Source organism: Rhipicephalus microplus, chromosome 5 (assembly GCF_043290135.1).
Source record: "Rhipicephalus microplus isolate Deutch F79 chromosome 5, USDA_Rmic, whole genome shotgun sequence".
Lineage (NCBI taxonomy): Eukaryota > Metazoa > Arthropoda > Arachnida > Ixodida > Ixodidae > Rhipicephalus > Rhipicephalus microplus.
In genome coordinates, this window is record NC_134704.1 from 219,874,516 (window position 1) to 219,894,687 (window position 20,172).

At 41.0% G+C, this 20,172-nt stretch overlaps 1 long non-coding RNA gene across 1 annotated transcript; it reads left to right on the forward strand.

The window, feature by feature from the left end:
* Positions 1 to 211: 211 nt before the first annotated feature.
* Positions 212 to 15,141, forward strand: LOC142818134 (uncharacterized). Its single transcript, XR_012895606.1, has 3 exons — positions 212 to 437; positions 3,254 to 3,298; positions 13,809 to 15,141. It is a non-coding gene; the product is annotated as an uncharacterized LOC142818134 (long non-coding RNA).
* The last annotated feature ends 5,031 nt before the right edge of the window (positions 15,142 to 20,172 follow it).

Here is a 20,172-nt window from a genome sequence, read left to right on the forward strand (position 1 = left end):
ACGAAGTTTAAAAGCATTCAATCTTTATTTCAAAACAAAACCGAAACACAGCAATAAATGAAACCGCAAGCACGATTCGCCACGCGCAAGTAGGAAGACTAGGCGAATGTGTGTACTACCCATCATTCCCATGATCGCTGAACGATCGCAGCGCCAGAGTGCCCTCTAGTTAATTTTGAGAAACTCTACGGGTGAGAACGAAAGGTGTACTGTAAGATTCCTCACTAACTTGTGAGGATCTTTACCGTGCGGTGGTTATTTTTTCGTGATCTTTGCTTGGCGGGGAGCTGTATGCATTCGCGAGAACCACCTCTGCGCATGAATACGTGGTATAGCTCGTTCTGTAGTACTGTCATAAGCAATGTGGTAACGACTTGCCCGAGCATGAACACCGTGTGTTATGCTATTTGTGGATGTATGCCGTACGTGTATGTCTGGTAAGTGCGTGTGTAGCGTAAGGATTGATGTGTCGCTTGGGTGAAGTGTATGCTTCTGCCAAAACTTTCATTGAAGCTTCGTCTTGCGTAACTGCGTGAGACATATACGAAATGCACAAGTTGGAAGTGATGGAATATTAGCAAGCGTCCACACGACGTCATTTCCCAAGTGGCTTAAATATGCTGTCGCCGATGACGATAAACGGTTTCCTAAGCTATGTCTGTTCTTGTGGGTGTATACAAAGAAAAAACAAAGGAAATAAAGTTGAAAATATGCTGGGAGCACTATAAATCTCCGCTCAAAATTGCCACCTTAGGCGTCTTCTTAATAATTAAACAGTGCCGCAAGGCAGTCGCGCCTTGCGGTGAAGTGCACGCAGTGTATTGCGGTAAAGCATATATATTCGCGTGCTCGTGTTTAAATTGGAAATGTGGCACTGACATTGGGCCTCGTGTGTGCACCTAAATTGTACAGGCGCTATCCTCTGTCTCATCGGTGACGATGTGGCAGTCAGTATCGTCGTCATCTTCAGCTTGTGTAACAAGCCCAGAACAGTTTACCTAGTTAAATACATTTTGTGGCAGGCAATTCGCAAGACAATTCCATTTTAGTTCATTGCAGGATTATTTAAATATTGTTGCATGGCACGTTCAAATAAACGAAACATGCATATGAGAAGCTTCAGTCGTACTTCAAAATTTTTTCCATGCCTCAAATTAAAAATGATTATAAGGAAATATAGACTAAGGCTGGGTGTAGATTACCATTCACAATTCAATTACCATTCATATTTTAGAAACTTAGAAAATTTGTAGCTCATGTTTTCCTATCGAGTAACACAAAAATAACTGTTGAAGAATCGTCTACAATTACACGTACAGTTTGCAAGAAATAAATCTTTGAAACCTATGTCGTGCCAGAACTAAGAGCAAGGTGGTTCGAAAAAACTGGTTATGAACCGACATAATAGCGCATGTTCGAACGTCTTACATGGGCTGCTTGTTGCCAAAATGTGGTGGTAATTAGGTAAGTGCCTGCAGGGATCTGCACCAAGAGGCAAAACCTGCAAACCTGCTACATCTTTTTCAAAAATTTTCTTATTTGTGTCAAGCATGCATGCACTCTTCGTTGTTTTGCTCTCTCAGGGAGCAAGTATAGGGCATGCGCTTGAAATCCATACGTTACCCCCACGATTTGGACATATCATCAAAGTGAACATGAACGTGCAATGTAGTTGAAAACGTTGCTGGGCACAAACTTTCTTAACAATTGGAACCCGCTTATACTGTAAAAGTTACCACATGACTTCAGTCAAATAGTTTCTAACTGTTGGGGTTAGAGTCAGATAAATGTAATAATGAGTTAGTTGTGCTTGGACAACAGTCGTGCTTGACTGACTGTATTAAAATACAGTAATTTAGTACCTGCATATAAAACTGACCATTTACTTAATTATTTTTAATTTGTGGTCCTATTTGTGACAGTTTACTTTCAAAATATTTCATACAGGGCAGTTATGTTTTGAGTCCATACAGTGGGCAAATTTTATCAGCAGTACCGCATGCTGTACAATCACTGTTACTTCTCCTAGAAAGCATGGTATTTCACTATTCCTGTATGCCTCGGCTGGGCTTCTCGACCTTGACATGTCAAACAGTTTGCCAAGTGTAACTACTTACTATCCCCTAACTCCAAGTTTTGTCGAGCCATTAGAAATAATGGGCAGTAAGGACCAGTTACATGACCATTTTTTATGAAGCGCTTATTAATCAGGAACCTAACTATTCTGTACATAAACGATGACAGCAAACACTTCTCCACACATTAAATGATTAAATGATTAGGCAATGAAAAGCATTAATCTAATCAGACATCTTTTTTTAAAGCAAATACAATGCTTAAAAAGTCTTACCAGTCCGTGCTTAAATATTGTAGCTAAACTATCACTAATAGCCAGCGTCATTTACAAATACCATGTGAATTCCCGGAAAGTGCTAGGTAGCTTGATATAAATTGGGGATGTCTGCAGAAAAGCAAACAGCCTACGTTTATGTTGAGCAGAAGTCCAAGTGAACATGCATGAACTAGTTCCGTGTAACATAAGGTGCAACAGCTCTAGTTTAAAAGCTTCAGACGGCCTTTATGCTGCTCCAGAGATTTTAGTTGCTCCACAAGCTCCGGAAATGCCTTTCATGAGTGACGTCACTATGCCAGTTGAGTCTTTAAAAAAACGGGTTTGAAGGCAATGCTAAAAAGTTTTTTGAAGGAGTGAGCAGCAGAGAGCATTATTTTAATAAAGTCTGCCATTTTATTAGGCTAGCACAGAGGCTTGCAGGCATGTTAAATGAGCATGGTCACTTCAGTAACACCTCAGAGATCAATATTTATTGGGCGGACAGCAAGGTGTACATGAGATAGGATTATGCAAATGGTAGAAATAGAAGTAATAAAGTTGTTGAGAAAACTTAGTTAACAGTGCATTTACAGGCTTCATGCAGAATTTGGTTTCTAGCAGGGCAGATTTACTTTTGCTGATGCTTCCGATGGCATCATTGCAATTCATAAGCACTGGTTTTATGCACTGCACGTGACGATCTTGTTTTTTCAAGGTTCATGTACTGATGAAAAAGTATAGCATCAAGAAACTTACATGCTGTCTTAAGGTGTAATCAGGCTCACCCTAGAGGCGATTGGTGACATTTTAGTGAGTTAATTGTGGGAGGTCTGTGTACATTACATCATAGTATTCTTGCAATGCTGTAACTTTATTTGTGTAACGATTAAAGCTTCTTTTTCTGTTCAAAATTTCTGCCAGGCAAACAAGTTCCAACAGCAGGATTCGCCCTTGGGAAAGCAGGTGGTAAGAGTGAGCTTATTCACAAGCCCTTCAAAAGCATTCACTGAAGGAACTAGTACCTATAGGGCAAAACTTCCAGTGTACCAAGAAGGGCAAGGGAGGACGATGCAGGTTAACATTTCAGAAGGGTATCTTCTGGACATCATCCTTCTCTAGCCACAAGCTTGTATGGCCAATGTTTAGCCGACTCCCACTAACATAAACTAGGTATAAATGTTGCTTCCCTGTTGCCAGATGACGCACCATATACCTTTAGTGAGTCTCCTCACCACAAGCCCTTACATTAGCCTAAATATAATTTTTTCCAGAGTGTCCTTTTTATGTCCTAAACAGTTGTCTCAAGCAACAATATGCACATTGTGACAGTCTAGCTGGTGCCCACAGAGATGTCTCCAGCCATCACCATGTATACTCCACTCAAAATGTAAGACACTGTAAAATCATAGTCCGGTGTGCGTGCATGAGACCTTGAACATGTGAGCAGTGACCACTTCTTTTGGGTTCTCTGCACTGGCGCATGCTTGTCACACACCTGTTCAAGATTGTGACAATGAAATTAGTTCTGGCAATGCTGTCTCAGAGGTAAGACTGTGTACACCCACAGTAACACCATGGTGGAGCGAGCAGAGGTTCATATCAAACGTAGTAATGAACTGGCAACACCATAGTGATATAAGCACGCTTGCAATAATTTATTAAATTTATTTATTAAGGCATACATCGCACCGCTAAGCCTAGCTGTGATTTCTTTTCATTATTGTATACATAGTTTTCCCGTTAGTCACAGCACAGGAAGAAAAATTTCTTTGTGAGAGCATCATATTTTAAGCTTGCATGGCTCTAATGAAGCACTGTGTTTCATTTCGTTTTATTACCTTAAAGACCCCTTAAAAGGGGTATTACATAAGGGGTGGGACAACATTAGTACATAATTTGCTTAATGCATAACTAAACACAAAAAAGAAAAATACATGCACTAAAGTACATAATTTGCATAATATGTAACTGAACACGAGAAAAATACAGAAACACACATACGGTGTTACATACGTCAGCACAAGTACAATAAATAATACGTCAGCACTAGTACAGTAAATAATACAAACTATAAGAGGCAAACTATAATAGGCAAACTAATAGGCAAGTGATGGCGGGGATCTGGTGGGGAAGGTTGTTCCAATGTGTCGCGGCATGGCAAAAAAATGAGGTGGAAAAGGTAACAGTGCGCATGCGAGGGCGGCCCACTTGGAAAGTGTGCCGTGTACGATGAGATGCTCGGGCAGCGGGAAAGATATAGGGTGGCTGATGAAGCGAGGTGTGATAAAACTTGTGGAAAAGTGAGAGTGTTGCAGTGCGCCGGCGCTTACTAAGGGGAAGCGAATTCAATTCTTTCGTTAAGTAAGATATGCTCGTGTCATATGAATAATTAGAATGAATGAACCTTGCGGCACGATTTTGAACGACTTCGAGTGCGTTGATGAGATATTTTTGGTAAGGATTCCATATGGCATATGCATGTTCCAGTTTCGGACGGACTATTGACTGGTAGGCCAGTAGTTTAACCAGTTTGGGGGCGCATTTCAGATAACGCTTGAGAAAACAAAGTGATTTGTAAGCAGAAGAAATGATGTTAGTGACGTGTGTGCGCCAGGACAAGTCGATATAGTAACACCTAGGTACTTGTAAGACTGCGCAGAACACATGGGAATGTTCCTGGTTGTGTATGTGTAAGGAAATGGGTCGTGCCGACGAGAAAATACCATCAGTTTGCATTTCTTAGGATTAAGTTCCATTAACCAGCGGTCGCACCATTGCTGTAGACGGTAGATGTCCTCCTGAAGTAAGTCTTGATTCGATGTGTTAGTAATTGTTCGATAAATGACGCAGTCATCTGCGAACAAACAAACGTTGCAAGACACGTGCAGAGGCAGGTCATTGATGTATATTAGGAAGAGTAAAGGTCCGAGAACAGATCCTTGTGGTACGCCGGAGGCCACTGGTAGGGGGCTAGATGCGCGGTTGTTAACTGTAACGAACTGAGATCGGTTTGTTAGGAACGCTTCAATGCATCGTAAAATGTCGCGGGTAATGTTCGCAAGAGAAAGTTTTAGTAATAGACGTTGGTGTGGTACTTTGTCGAACGCTTGTGCGAAATCTAGAAATATCACATGTGTCTGGAGGTTAGAATCTAAGTTGGTATGGATATCATGCAGGAAAATGGCCAGTTGTGTTTCGCAGGAAAAGCCTTTGCGGAACCCATGCTGTGAAGAATGAAAGTATTTGTTCGAGTCAAGAAATTTCATAATTTCTGTGTACATGACGTGTTCCGTGAGCTTCTAGGGCACACTCGTTAATGAAATGGGGCGATAATTAAGCGTGCAATTCCTGTCACCTGATGTGTGGATTGGAACAACCATTCCCACCTTCCAGTCATGTGGCATTTCACTAGTTGAAAGTGACTGCGAGAACAGCAAACACAGGAAAACTGCGGTGGCATGTTTAGTATTCTTTAACAGTTTCGAATTAATGTTATCCACGCTGGCTGACGATATGAGTTTAACATTGTCGAATAATAATAATAATAATAATAATAATAATAATAATAATAATAATACCTTTTATTTCTTCAAATAAAACAGTACATGTGACTAGGCCTGCCAATTGGTGGCTTGAGTGGCAGAGCCTGGCAGACAGCAAAACAAACCGTACGCATTACAAGGTTGTATTTCATGGCCTAATAGGGATGATAGGACAAAAAACAACGTGCATATAAGATTAGAAACAACAGGGCATATAAGCAATAGTTACAAGCATTATACAATAGTTACAGCGATTGAAAGTGAAAAGGTGTAAAGGAAAAAAGAAAGAATTAGAGCAAATGCTTCTTAAGCAAAGTAACACACTGGATAATTGTGCAGCATCATGCTTGCGAATGAGTGTATATGAAATAACACACGACATGCATTACAATTGTAGACAGATACGCCGTAGCAGTTTCTCTAATTTGTATTTTGTTTTTGTGCGAAAAATGCTGGGGGAAAGTACATTGAAATCAGTTGGTACATAATGGGTTCGTATTCTAGTTCCATACTTTGTTGAACACCGCGGCCTCCAGTAACGTACTTTGGGCCTTAAAGAACGAGAAGTAACATACGGAACCAGGGATTCTTTGGACCAGAAATGTTTTAAAACAACCGTTTGAGTTAACAGATCATTGAAGTTCGTTGAAGCAGATCATTGAAGCATAACAGATCATTGAAGCATAAACAGCGTTTTGAAAATGTCTTTCTCAGAATTGATGTTCAGGTCATAAGATATATTTTTTTTTAAATCGAACGCACTATTTTCTTTATTCTATTCTGCCAACGGACAGCACAGTGTCCGTAATAGTTATTCCGTAACGCAGTATACTGTAACCTAAAGCGTGTGCTATCATCTTACGTACTAAAAACGGCATGTTGTATCTTATGTTATATAATAGACATGACACAGCGCGAAGTCTTTCGCAAACATAGGCGAGATTGATTGATTGATATGTGGGGTTTAACGTCCAAAAACCACCACATGATTATGAGAGACGCCGTAGTGGAGGACTCCGGAAATTTTGACCACCTGGGGTTCTTTAACGTGCACCCAAATCTGAGCACACAGGCCTACAACATTTCCGCCTCCATAAACATAGGCGAGATGACTATTCCAGGAAAGGTCGCTGTCAATGTATAAACCAAGATATTTCACAACAGATGAATACTGTAATGGACTACCAGAGCAGGATGAACAGTCAGAACAATGCAAAATGAAAGGATAGTCAAGTGTTACTTTTTTCAATGGATTGTGGAGGCAGATTAGATTAGCTTAAGACACATTTATATTAATAAGGTTATCTCGAAACCAATCCCTGCCTTTAGTGGCAGCTGACTGAAGAAGAGTAATCGCCTCGTAGAAGTTGTTTGCAGTCGTCACGATCACAGTGTCGTCGGCGTATGGATATAGAGAAACCAGTATCGTGCTGTGAAGGTCATTTACAAAAATATTGAATAGCAGCGGACTAAGAATTGATCCCTGTGGAACGCCGGTTTTGATGATTTGGAACGCGCTGTGAGATTGTTCAACGGATACAAGTTGATGCCTGCCTTGGAGGAAATTTGCCAACCAAGACCAGAAAGCACCCCTAAACCCTAACTGAAAAAGTTTATCCAATAACAAAGTATGATGGACACTGTCGAAAGCCTTGCTGCAGTCAAGAAAGAGCGCACAGGCAACTTTGTTTTATCGAACGCCTCGTTCAACTGATCAGAGAAGTCTTCCAATAGCGTCTGAGTGCTTTTCCCCTGTCGAAAACCATACTGGCAAGGCGATAAGATGTTGTGACTATCGAGAAAGCTTGTCATCGTTAACAAAAAATGTTTTTATAGTATTGTGCTATAGAAGGCAGAATGAATATCGGACGATAATTTTCAAGTTTATCACGCGCACCGCATTTGTGTAGAGGTATAACTATTGATGTTTTCAAGTTTAAGGGAATTTCTCCACAAGAAATCATGTGATTTATATGTGCTAGCAGATCTTCATGGCTGTATTCAAATGTACGGTGCAAGTCAGTTACAGAAACACCATCAACACCACCAGATTTTTTACACTTCAAGCTGAAAATGATAGATCTTAAGTCCTCATGTGATAATAAAGGTAGATAAGCCGATTCGCTAACACTGTGACGTAAAGTGCACGGGCCTACTTGGGAATTTGTGTTTTTAATTGTTCGAGAGAAAAAGTTGTTAAATTCATCAGCAATCTCCTGTGCGTTATTGGCTGGACTCGAAAAAAAGTTATTCAAAATATTGACGCGAGTGTTTGCGCCTCTATAGGTGTTAATTAACGCCCAGGTTTTTTTTGCTGCTGTTACTGGCATCCTTAAGTTTGGCTCGGAAATGGGTTCGTTTAGCCGAGCGAACCACAGCATTAACCTTGTTTCTGCTTTGCTTAAATTTAGCTCGCATGTCTGAACAGTTAGGATAACGCTTACATTGTGTCCAAAGCAAGTCCTTTTCTTTCATTGCAGCGAGTAAATGTGTTGACATCCACTTATTATCCAATTTACGTTGTTTAATGTGTATCGTTCGCGTCGCACTTTCTTTTAAGCTTACGAACGCTTCTACAACTTTATCGTAGAGATCACTAGGAGACGTTATTGACAACAAAGAATTCCAGTCATAATGAGCTACCAGATTATCAATTTTTTTTAATCTATCACCGAAATTAGTTTTTTTGTATCGGTTGGCATCGTCGTCATATGTGGACAGCTGATTGAGCCGCAAAAAAAGTAATGGTCAGCTATCTTCGTCTGTACTATTGCGGTTTTTGTGAGCAGGTTCTGCGCACGCAGGAAAACATGGTCAATGCACGACACGACGAGCTTGCCAGCCAAAAATTCCTCTCGAGTCGCTTGATTTATTCGGCACTCTAAGCCCCATTTAGAAAGGCTGTCTAGATAATCAGCAACGAGGCCTACAGTGGGACGCGAAAGGTCAATGTTGACGTCTCCTATGATGCACACATGCTCTTCTATCGATAAGGATGATAGTGTGGACTCAAGTTCAGATAAGAAAAGGTGCGTATTGAAACTGGGAGGCCGGTACGCCGATAAGAGAGTCACCGAAAAACCGGGCGTGTTCAAGCGCATTGCTAACACTTCTGCTTGTGAAAAGGAAAAGGTTAGCTGTGAAACTGTCCATCTATTACTTATAAAAACGGCAATGCCTCCTCCTTTTCTTGTTGGGCGTGTGTATGAAAAGGCTTGATAACCCGGCAGAACAAACTGAGAATTGTTCGGATGAAATGTTGATTTCAGTAAGGACAAAAGCATCGAAAGTCAGGCGAGTTGAAGAAGTGATGGCACAGAACTGATTCCAATGTTTTCGAAGACTACGAATATTGACATGTGCCGTCAGATGGGGCACCAGAAAGGAATTCAGCTGCGTTCGCGAAGTCGGTGCAGGTGATACTTTCCATATCCGCCATGTTTAGGCCAGCTTATCCAAATCCGATAGTTTTTCAATGCGAATGGTAGGCGCTCCTTCCGCTTTTCTTGCTAGCACCTTTCCGTGCCTCGTCCACACGAAGTTATAACCTTTTCTTTTTCCTTTGGAGCGGGTCAATCGGAAGAGTTCTCGGTTCATCCGTGTCAAGTTTTCATTAATGTACAAGCGAGGAAAGTTATCGGACTTAGCAAGATCACGGAAGCCATTTCGAGCTCGAAGCCATTTTTCTTTTATTGAAGTGTTCGGTACTTGCACAAGAATGGGTGGGCTGCGTGTAGATTTATCGTGGGTTGGCAAACGATGTACCTTCTTCTTCTTGAAAGTTTACTAGGTTCAAACGTCCAGCTAAGTCACTAACGAAGGACTTCAGGTTTTCACCTGGTTGATCGAATGATGATTGATTTGTGGAGTTTAACGTCCCAAAACCACCATATGATTATGAGAGACGCCGTAGTGGAGGGCTCTGGAAATTTCGGCCACTTGGGATTCTTTAACCTGCACCCAAATCTGAGCACACGGGCCTACAACATTTCCGCCTCTATCGGAAATGCAGCAGCCGCAGCCGTGATCCGAACCGTTTTCACCTGGTTTAGAAGGGAGACCATGGATTTCAGAGTTACAACGTCTACCATATTGCTCTAGTTCATTTATTAGCACTGTCGTTCTGTCAAGAACTTCAGCTTGATGGGCAACTGTAACGGAAACAGATTCCACCTGAGATCTTAGATGAGAGACTTCGGCTTGGTTACAAGTCATAGTAGAGAGCATGGAATCGTATTTTTCCGACAGGAAGTCAATAGACGTTTAAATTTCTGTCACAGTGCCCGCCATCTTCTCACAGGTTTCTTTGAAAGAGAGCAGTTCCTCAACTTTCGACACAAGCATCTCAACAGTGCTAGTCATCTCAACAGTGCTGGTCCAATTTGGTATTAATAGTAGATAACTGGGGAACAAGTGAACCATAGCTATCATCCGAACCCATGCCAGACTTGCACATCTGACACGCCCGTTTCACGCTTAACCGTATACATTTTGATATAAGCACTGTCAGTGATCGCGGAACAGTTTTTCCCTAGGGGAAAGCTTGCTTTACAACTCGAGCACACCAGAAATTTGCCTTCGACAGGTTTGGTACATGATGAACACAAGGAAGACATTGCAGTGCAGTCAGCGGCAATAACCAAATCACTATTTGCAAGGTGAAGTTTAGGGACCCACCTGCCAAGAATGAAAAAAAAATGTTTCAGTGACGCTGGCCTGTCTTTCCGCTGACTGCAATGCCGAGCCAGGAACGCAGGCTTTTTGTACACTGCTAGCGGCCCACAACGACCGACACCAAGCGGACCAGGTTGCACTGATGCAGATCCAAAAACGGGCGTGTCCAGGGATTCGGAGGCCGCATGCGCCGAAGAGCGTCTATGATGTCAGCGCTTAACGAAAACAGCGATTATCTCCCAGGCTTGTCACTGTGTCCTGCCAAGAATGAAGAAAATGTTTCAGTGATGCTGGCCCGTCTTGCCGCTGACTGCGGCAAGACGGGCCAGCGTTTGCACATTCTATATCATCGAACGTTTCACCTTCTTCATTGGTAAGTGTTACAATGTGCCTTTCTTGAAGATTTATCACATGCCAGAATTTCTTTATTTTATTGATTAAAAGTTTCGGAAGGTCATCGCAAAAGAATGCATCTTTCGCCTTGCAAATTCCTGATAGGCATGCTCGTTCAGCAGCGTAGTATTTTTCCCATGCAAATGTGTCCGTCCTGAATTTAGTGGCGCGATACATGCGTTTCTGTTTGTTTTCTAGTCTTTTGAGCGAATTATTAAACCATGGTTTTTATTCAAGCGTTCGAAAGGTAATTTTTGGCATGTACCGGTCCGCTAAGTTGCTTATTTTCTCCTTGAATATCAGCCAATTTTCAATAATGGTGCGGTTACGCAACGTATCTTGGAAGAAAGGTAGAAAATTGTCTAAATGTTCACATATTGCATCACAATAACCTTTGTCGTATAACTGTATAGTTTTTTCGCGCTTATTCCGCAAAGCTGGAGCAAAGCGAAAAGAAGCATGGATGACCTTGTGGTCGCTTATTTCTCTAAGAAAGGTAATGAACGACAAACTGTCTGGACAGTTGACCAGTACTAGGTCTGAAGTGTTTGCAGTGTCTTGGGTAACACGGGTCGGCTCTGGTACAAGTTGTGTTAAATTAAAGTTGAGGCAAACGTCCAGAAAATCTCTCGCTTCGGTTTGGCTTACTAAAAAGGGTATGGTGTGACCCGCAGGTCGCGGGTTCGATTCCCGGCGGCGGCGGCTGCATTTTCGATGGAGGCGGAAGTGTTGTAGGCCCGTGTACTCAGATTTGGGTGCACGTTAACGAACCCCAGGTGGTCAAAATTTCCGGAGTCCTCCACTACGGCGTCTCTCATAATCAAATGGTGGTTTTGGGACGTTAAACCCCACAAATCAATCAATCAAAGAGGGTACGGTGCTCCGCCAATTAATGTCTGGCAGGTTAAAGTCTCCAAAAAGAAGAAGGTTGGCATTTGGGTGCCGAGAGCGAACGACATTTAGTGCATTGTTTAGTTTACGAGCGAAGTCTGTGCTATTGCGCGGAGACCTGTAACAAACACCTAAAATGACGAACTGTGGGGCGGCATGGCATAGAATAAACATTATTTCTAAGTCTGATGTGATGTTCATAGCAGAACACGACAGCTGTTGACTAACTGCAATGAGCACACCTCCTCCTCTAGTCCCGTCACGATCTTTTCAAAAGACGGTGAAGTTTGGCGGATCAGCCAATACTTCCGAGTCAAAGACGACGCTACAAAGCCACGTTTCCGCGATTACAAGAATATTGCTGTTCGACAACAGCACGAGGTTAGACACGTGCTCTCGTTTGGGAAGGAAGCTTCGTATGCTAGTGTAAATTATTGAAAGGGAAACATGAGGTATAGGTTTCGTTCGAGAGGAGTGGCTTGTTTTTTGATGACGTGATGACTGCTATATTTCTTTCACTGTTTGCGATGCGTCATCGAACAGGTACCACTTAGAAACAATGAAGAGAGTTTTAAAGCGCAAAGAAAATGGCACAGATTTAGCTTTCGCAAAAGAAGCAAGTTGCCTGCGGGCGTTTCTAACGGCTGGGGGAAAAGCTTCACCGATGCTGAGGTCGGTACCCTTAAGTTTGCGCCCATTTGAGAGTATCATTTTTTTCTCATAATGATTAAGCCTAACAATTAATGGGCGCCGACGATTAGCTGAATAGCGACCAACACGATGCACTCGCTCTATATCTTGAGGTTCAAGTGGCACGTCCAGATGGTCTGAGCACAGACGTATAATTTTTTCTTCAGACGTGGCTGATGTTTCTGGTGCTGCTGTGTCAGGAAGGCCGTAAAACACAAGATTGTTTCGTCTTGAGTGATTCTCTGCATCGTCAACTCGCGCATTGAGGGCGTGAACGAGCCTTGCTGTTAGCTCAGTATCCACCCGTATAGTCTGTATCTCTGTTTGAAGTGGTAGTAGTTTCTGATAATGACCTTCTAGGTCCGCTAACCTCCTGCTTAAGTTGATGAGTGCGGCACTTGTAGCCGCGCATTGGCTTTTAAGGTCCTGCATGTCGGCTATTATTGTGCTTTGGCCAGCGGACCGTTTTTTTTTTTTCAGTTCAGCAAGTACAGCAGCGGTATAAGGACCAGGGTTCGTTTGAATATCTCCTGACTGTATCAAAATAGACCTAATCACACTAAGACACTCACAGGCAATATCAAAGCAGCACTGCGGGCTCGGAAGCTACACCAAAAAGTAATTGCTAGTTTTCTTAGTGTAAAGGCAATCTGGCTCACAAACCTGCATGATGAGCAAAAGGGAGTTACTGGTGTGTGTTCTAGCACAGCCACCAAGCCCACAGAGCGCGGGTGGTGATCGTGGTTCCTTTATAGCTGGCTCTGCGATGGTTGTCGATGACAGCAGTACTCCCAGCACTTGGTCAAGCATCCAGTTTCCAGGTGGTGGCGCAAGTGAACAGATACATTGAAAATGTCAGTACTTCGTGTCCTATAAATAGTGAACTGGTTGTCACATTCAGCCGGTGATCCTGCAGGAGCTCTAGCATATACTCTAAGGTCATTTTGCATCAACAATGCCACATACAATAGTTTAACAATGGTTGTTAATGGGCGATTAAGTGCATAGCTTCAGGGAGATAATTATGCTAAGAGGGAAAATTCTAGATGCCTAAGCACCACTGGAAAAATGAAAAAAAGCACAGGGAAAGAGCGTCACTCGCTGCTGAACTACAGAAAATATTTATACCGCACCACACATTCGCATCGTCTATAATTTTCTCTAATAATGTTATATCAACCAACCCAGCAACAAGTACTTCCGAAGTAATAAAGTGCAGAATGACACTCACTTAAGACAAGAAACACAGGACGCAATTCAACTGCCATCTATCTTTATTTGTGCAGGGTGTCTACCAACCTGGAAATGCCGGGAATCGGGGCCTTGCTGGAAAACTGCGGGAAATTTGGTAAAACCTGGCCAATTCACGGAAACTGATGGCAGTCTGTGCCACCATGACAAAAATAAGCATTACCCTTGATCAATACTCAAAAAGTCACTCCTTCAACTGCAACTACAGTGAACAGCTAGAAGAGGCCTGAAAAAAACAATGCATAACTGTTTCTTCTTAGTGTACAAACAAAAGGATACACCGACCAAAACAACACAAAGTTTATTGACGTTTGGGCACCTGATATTGCTTTGAATGACAGCCATGAGAAAGGTACATCGTATTTAAGTATGACTAGGTGTGTGATGTAAGCACCAGCGTTCCATAAATCTTATTAAGGATATGTGCAGCTGTGCGCATGTGCAGGGATTCCAGATGCCAGCATGATGCACGCTTGTTTTCTTCGTCCAGAGCACAGTTGCTTGACCAGTCAATTTGAAAGCATGTATATTCCCAAGTTCAGCGAGGGCATTCAAGGCCGCCCATGATTTGGTGACTTCATATTCATGTTGTTTAACTCTTTCTTTGAAATCGGAGGTCTCATAGAATGACATGTCGTCACACTCGGGGCAGACTACAGTGTAAACAAGACTACAGAAATTTGCACTAGGCAGCTTGTTCTTCCCATTGACTAAAGCATTGCTTAGCTTCCATGTTGGTACATGCACTTTTTTGATGTATGTTCCTTCTACATATCACATACCATATCTGACTTTCCAAGCACAGCATTTCTCACATTGGTAAATTTGTGCATATTTGTCGTAGCCACAATTTCGGCTTGGCTTGAAGCCCTTTTAGTTAGGTGCTTATGTTAGAAATGCCATCACAAGAGGTTTTCTGGGCTATGTCCTGCTTTTTATAATATTACTGCTATTATTATTATTATTATTGACGATGCAGCTGCAAACGTCCTCCGCTATGCACTTATTGCAGATATTTCAAGAGTAGCACACTCTCTTCTCATTTCATTTTCTTGAAATAGTGTTAATAAATCCATGAGTATTTTTCAGCATTATGTTCATAGTAGAGTACGTAAACGAAGGTAGCACGAAGGTAACCAAAACACGCAGATTAGCTTCACAAAAAAAGCCTGCCGGCTTTTTAAGCTTGCCTTTATTGTACATAGCATGGTCACTGCTCACAATGGTGTTCATGCTGTCTGAGACGCATCTGGAAGCTAAGTTGCGTGTTTTGGTTGCTGACAAAGAAGGCTTCTTTTTAACTATAGAAGTTCTATGTATAATGATAAGGTAGCCACTGGTTTGGAAAAAAGCGGAATAAATCATTTTTTGAGCAACTGCAGCCAATCAATTTATGTGAACGGACACGCATTGAAGAAGAATGGCTATTTGGGCTAGTTGGTTTAAATTCATGGTAGTAAGGGCTGCAGCGCGAGCACGAATGTGCTAGAAGAAACAGATGAAAAGCGAGGCACGTGTTGTGTTCTTTGCTTTCCGTGCCTCGCTTTTCGTCTGTTTCTTCTAGCACATTCGTGCTCCCGCTGCAGCCCTTATTACCGTGAATGGACACGCATCTTCACTTTCACATGTAAAGTCTGGTGTTCCCCAGGGATCAATCCTGGGACCAGTTTTGTTTCTCATTTACATCAACGACATTGGACATGGTTTGTCTTCTACTATCAGATTATTCACATACAACTACATCATTTATAGAAAAATTCACAGCACCCAAGCTAACGAGTCATTATAGTTGGACCCTAATAAACTCGCATTTTGGTGTCACCAGTGGCAAATTCAAATTAACACTTCCAAAACAAAGGCCATGACATTTACAAGAGCACATAAAACAAAAATGAGTCAATATAAAATTCAAGCTGTCCCCATTGAAAAAGTAGCCCTGTTTAAATATCTTGGAATTCATTTATCTTCTGACCTGCCTTAGAATAAGCGCATCGATATCATAACTAGTGAGGTGTCAAAAGCACTTGGATTTATTAAAAGAAACCTTTACTGGGTGAAATATACCACTAAAATGTTAGCGCACACACTACACTTGTCTGTTCAAAGATAGAATATGCATCCATCATCTAGAACCCACATCAATCATATCTCATCAATTAACTAGAATCAATACAAAATGAAGCAGAAGGATTTATTTCCAAGTAGTATTCTCGCAACTGCAGCACTACAGATATTATATTACACACTCACTTTCATTAACCCTTCTTGAAAAACGCAGACTGTCGTCACTGTTGTTGCATCTTCGTACATTTTATCATAGTAAATCTGCCTTCGTGAAGCTTGCACAAACACACCTCATAATATTTTGAAACATATTGATCACCAATTCAAAATACAGCCTTTTTTGCCACGCACAATTATGTATCAACACTCACCACTTCATCGAAGCACACGTCACTGGAACACACTGCCGGGCGACATCGCTTGATTAATTGATCATGCCGCTTTTGTAAATCAATTCAATATTTTCTTGGACATATGACTTACCTATCTGTGTGAATTTGTAAGTGCATGTATGCGCTTATTTTTACTCTTCTTTCATTGTAAATATATTTTCTTCTTAAAGACGATAGTCTTGCTTGGGATACTTCAACGCAAAAATTTTTGTTTGTCTGTCAGCAAAAAGGCTCAAATACGACCACATCCACAGCATCCACCAGTATTGCTCAAGTTTCTGCGCTGATACTTGTGCGATTGTCGGTAAAAAGCAAATATTGAGCATATTTGAGGCACAATATCAACACGTCGATATTCTGCACTGTGGTTCTTTATACTAGAAAAGGCATAAATAAGTAATTCTAAGCACTGCAGCTGACAATGCGACGCTTCGCACGAAAAGGCGAGTCTGGTACGCTTTGCTAAGACGATACTGTGCTGCTACCTATCTTGAAATCTACAAAATATGGCCTCCAAGATTGCACGCATGCTGCGTGCTCGCTATAACAAAGGCCGTACTTTCGTTTTCTGAAATAACCGCCAGATGGCGCTCATGTCTCCCGCAACACCTCCAGGATCTCATTTACCAGTTTTCACGTGCAAAACATCAAATTAATATTTCATTATATTCACTCTTTTCAGGCGAAAGACGATAGTCTTTCGAGAACATTTTTAGTCAAATATGCCGATACGGGGCCAATTTTTTTTCTTGGCAATTTTCTGTATATATATATATATATATATATATATATATATATATATATATATATATATATATATATATATATATATATATATATATATATATATATATATATATATATATATATATATATATATATATATATATATATATATATTGCACTATAGCTGTATCTCTTCTATTGAGTTTTTATTCCTGCCACAATTTTTTTTCCTTTTACATCTATGTCTATGGAACTGTATTTTACTTTGTTTACCATATTAATTTTATAATGGCAATGTTCTGATTTCCAAATTTATTGTACAACTAAAACCCCCTATGTAATGCCCGAATGGGCCTTTAGGGTATATATGTATAAAAAAGTGTTGATGCAAAAAGCGGGCGACTGAATGAATTAGTTCATGCCCTGTTACTAACGCTTAATCAGGAATGCGTAGCGGCAAGTGTGAAAAAAAGCAAAAAAGGCAAGATCTATCAGTTTTTATTTGAGTGAAGATTCATGTTGCCACTATGAGCTGTTGTTTCAGGAAAAGACATTTGGTAAATAAATGTTTCAGAGTATCTTCAAAGAAATTTAGAGCGTTTGAAGACTTGTGATCCGCTAAGAATTTCGAACTCAGAATCTGTCATCTTATTACTAAGTGAACAACCTTCTTTGTGCCGTGACGAATTTGGTATAAGCATAAAAGATTCATATTATTGTTTGCCCAATGTGAAGATCTGAAATGTATAAAGCAGTGCATAAGAGAAGATAACGATGAGTTGTTGTTTCAGTGCCAGTGTGACTTCTCTATTGCGTCGTTTTTAGAGCTCATGTAGGCTACCTAAATTCTACCGTTGTGGCTTGGAAGGGAAATAATTTTGTCAAAAAATCTGGCATCTGCATTGAATCATGAATATACCTGTAATTAGTTATATTTTTCTTGGGTATGTAGACGGGCAGGGGCAAAAGCATTTGAATTGGTTATCATCACACGCTGTTTGATATGTCCATGTCTTCTTAGTTCTACTGGACATTAACGTTTGCTCTATACTGGTTGCTAATATAAAAAAAGATTTTAAGGAAAACGGGATGTCGGCATTTCACTTTAGAGTTGCCAAAAATTGATGAGCTACAGTTTCTCGATTTAATACAGGCTTTCGTCAAAAATCACATTTATAGCAATACCAACCTAGATTCATAAAGCCAATTCTGAATTTTAATTCTGGCTACTCAAAACCATACAGGGAGCCAATGTGTCAACTGTGCTGGGTGCCGCTCTTCAGAAGTTACGCGAGCGCCTTATGGCACATGCATTTGATACACAAGTTGCTCGCCTTGCGAACTCTGGCTTTCCGAGTGACGTGATTTGCTCCTTGTCGGCAAAAAAAAATTTCAAAGCTCAAGAAGTTTTATCATTGTGATTCTAGTGCCACAGAAATTAGCAAGAAAAAAAGCCAGGCAGTAATCCCATACATACACAGGATAGCACATGGTTTGAAAAATGTTGGTGCTCGTTATGGAATAAACATGTCATTCTCAGCACGTAATAAATTGCTTGTGTGTACTTTGGTGGATAGAGCGTTGTGTCAGCAGCCAGGGAAAGGGAACGAATGTGTCTCCAGTCATGTCCACAGATATGCTCCTTGCACTACTGGCGTGGTTTATAGGATTCCACTGTCTTGCGGCTGCGAGTATTTAGGTGAAATGGGGCGTTATATAAATGAGCGCTTAAGAGAGCATGAGCTAATGCTATCAGATGCTGCAATCACGTCTCATTTGGCAGCTCATTGTAGGCCGTGTGGATGTGTGCTCAGGGCTGGGCAGAGATGCCCGAAAAGGTATTCTGGAATACAGATATCGAAATCCGTGGTTTGGAAGCATAAAATACGGATACTGAGATAAATTTGTAATTGATGTGACAGGATATTTCAGAGATACTTTTGCAAAAAGACAAAAAAAGTATTCCGGAATACAGATACTAAAATACTGTTCTCTATGTCGGGGATAGTTATACTCTATACAAATATTTGTTATTTTCAGCATAATATTTTAAATTTGCAGCGCATTGAAACTTGCAAATGAAATTAATTTATTATATTATCGCTGTCCTCTTAGTACCATTAAGGCATTACAAAGGATGCTTATACTGCACATAATTGGTAATAACCACCTATTTACAGATATCAGTTGCAATAACAAACTATGCCGTATGAGAGCATTAGTCACACGCATTGTACACCGAAATCCGGAACTCAACAGCAACAGTATTAGCTATACTAGAAGGAGCATAGTTCAAGTGAACTGCAGGAACCAAAAACAAACGAACTTCCAGTTGAAGGTTTAGTGTTTTTTTAGAAACATGATGGAAAAGGCAGAAAGAATTAAGAACGAACAAAACAAGGAATGCGAAAGGAAACTCAAAAAGACCTCTTTCGAATCGCCGTTTGGCCATGCTGGCGTTTTTCACAAATGCTTTGCAGAAAGAAGTATCGTAGATGGCACACGGCACCACGCACCAAATTCTTTGTGTGTTTTGTGGCTTCCGCAATAAGCTCCAGTTTTTCAAATGGGTGCCGCAAAAGAAAAGTGGAAAAAAAACTAGGGAAAAAATCACTACTCATTCAATTGGCATGAGGAAATACATTTTAAAAATGGCGCCCATTGTGCAGTATACAATGCTCCTCACAATGAAAATATCTGCGCTGGAATTCAATATGGCAGTATGACATTGTTGGCACGCTGAAGCAGGCCATCATTCAAACGCATTCCAGTTCTGCCTGAAAGAGCACAATGGGATGCGGGTAGCAAAGCAACTAGCTCGCTTTCAAGAAGGTAGAAGCCAGTTCCGCCCTCAGCAGAAATGTAGAAATGGTGGGTGCATATCTTGCCGTGGACTGCTAAGGTCACAGCAGAAATTTTTTCCCCATTGTCAACACGTCTCAGCTCATTTATGAAAAAAAAATAAAGTAATGGAATACTCGTGTCCTATATAGTATCGCGATACATGCAATACACCGTAAAAGTATTTCACTCCTGAGAAACAAGTAAATTTTTGAAAAGTGCCTCGATACAGCAATACAGACACTAAAAAGTATCTCTTAAATACTATTGCAACACTGCCCAGCCCGGTGTATGCCCCACTTGTAGAAAACAAATATCAAATATTGACATGTTGATTAGCACATGTGTGAAATAGCCGAAGCATTTTTCATTAGAT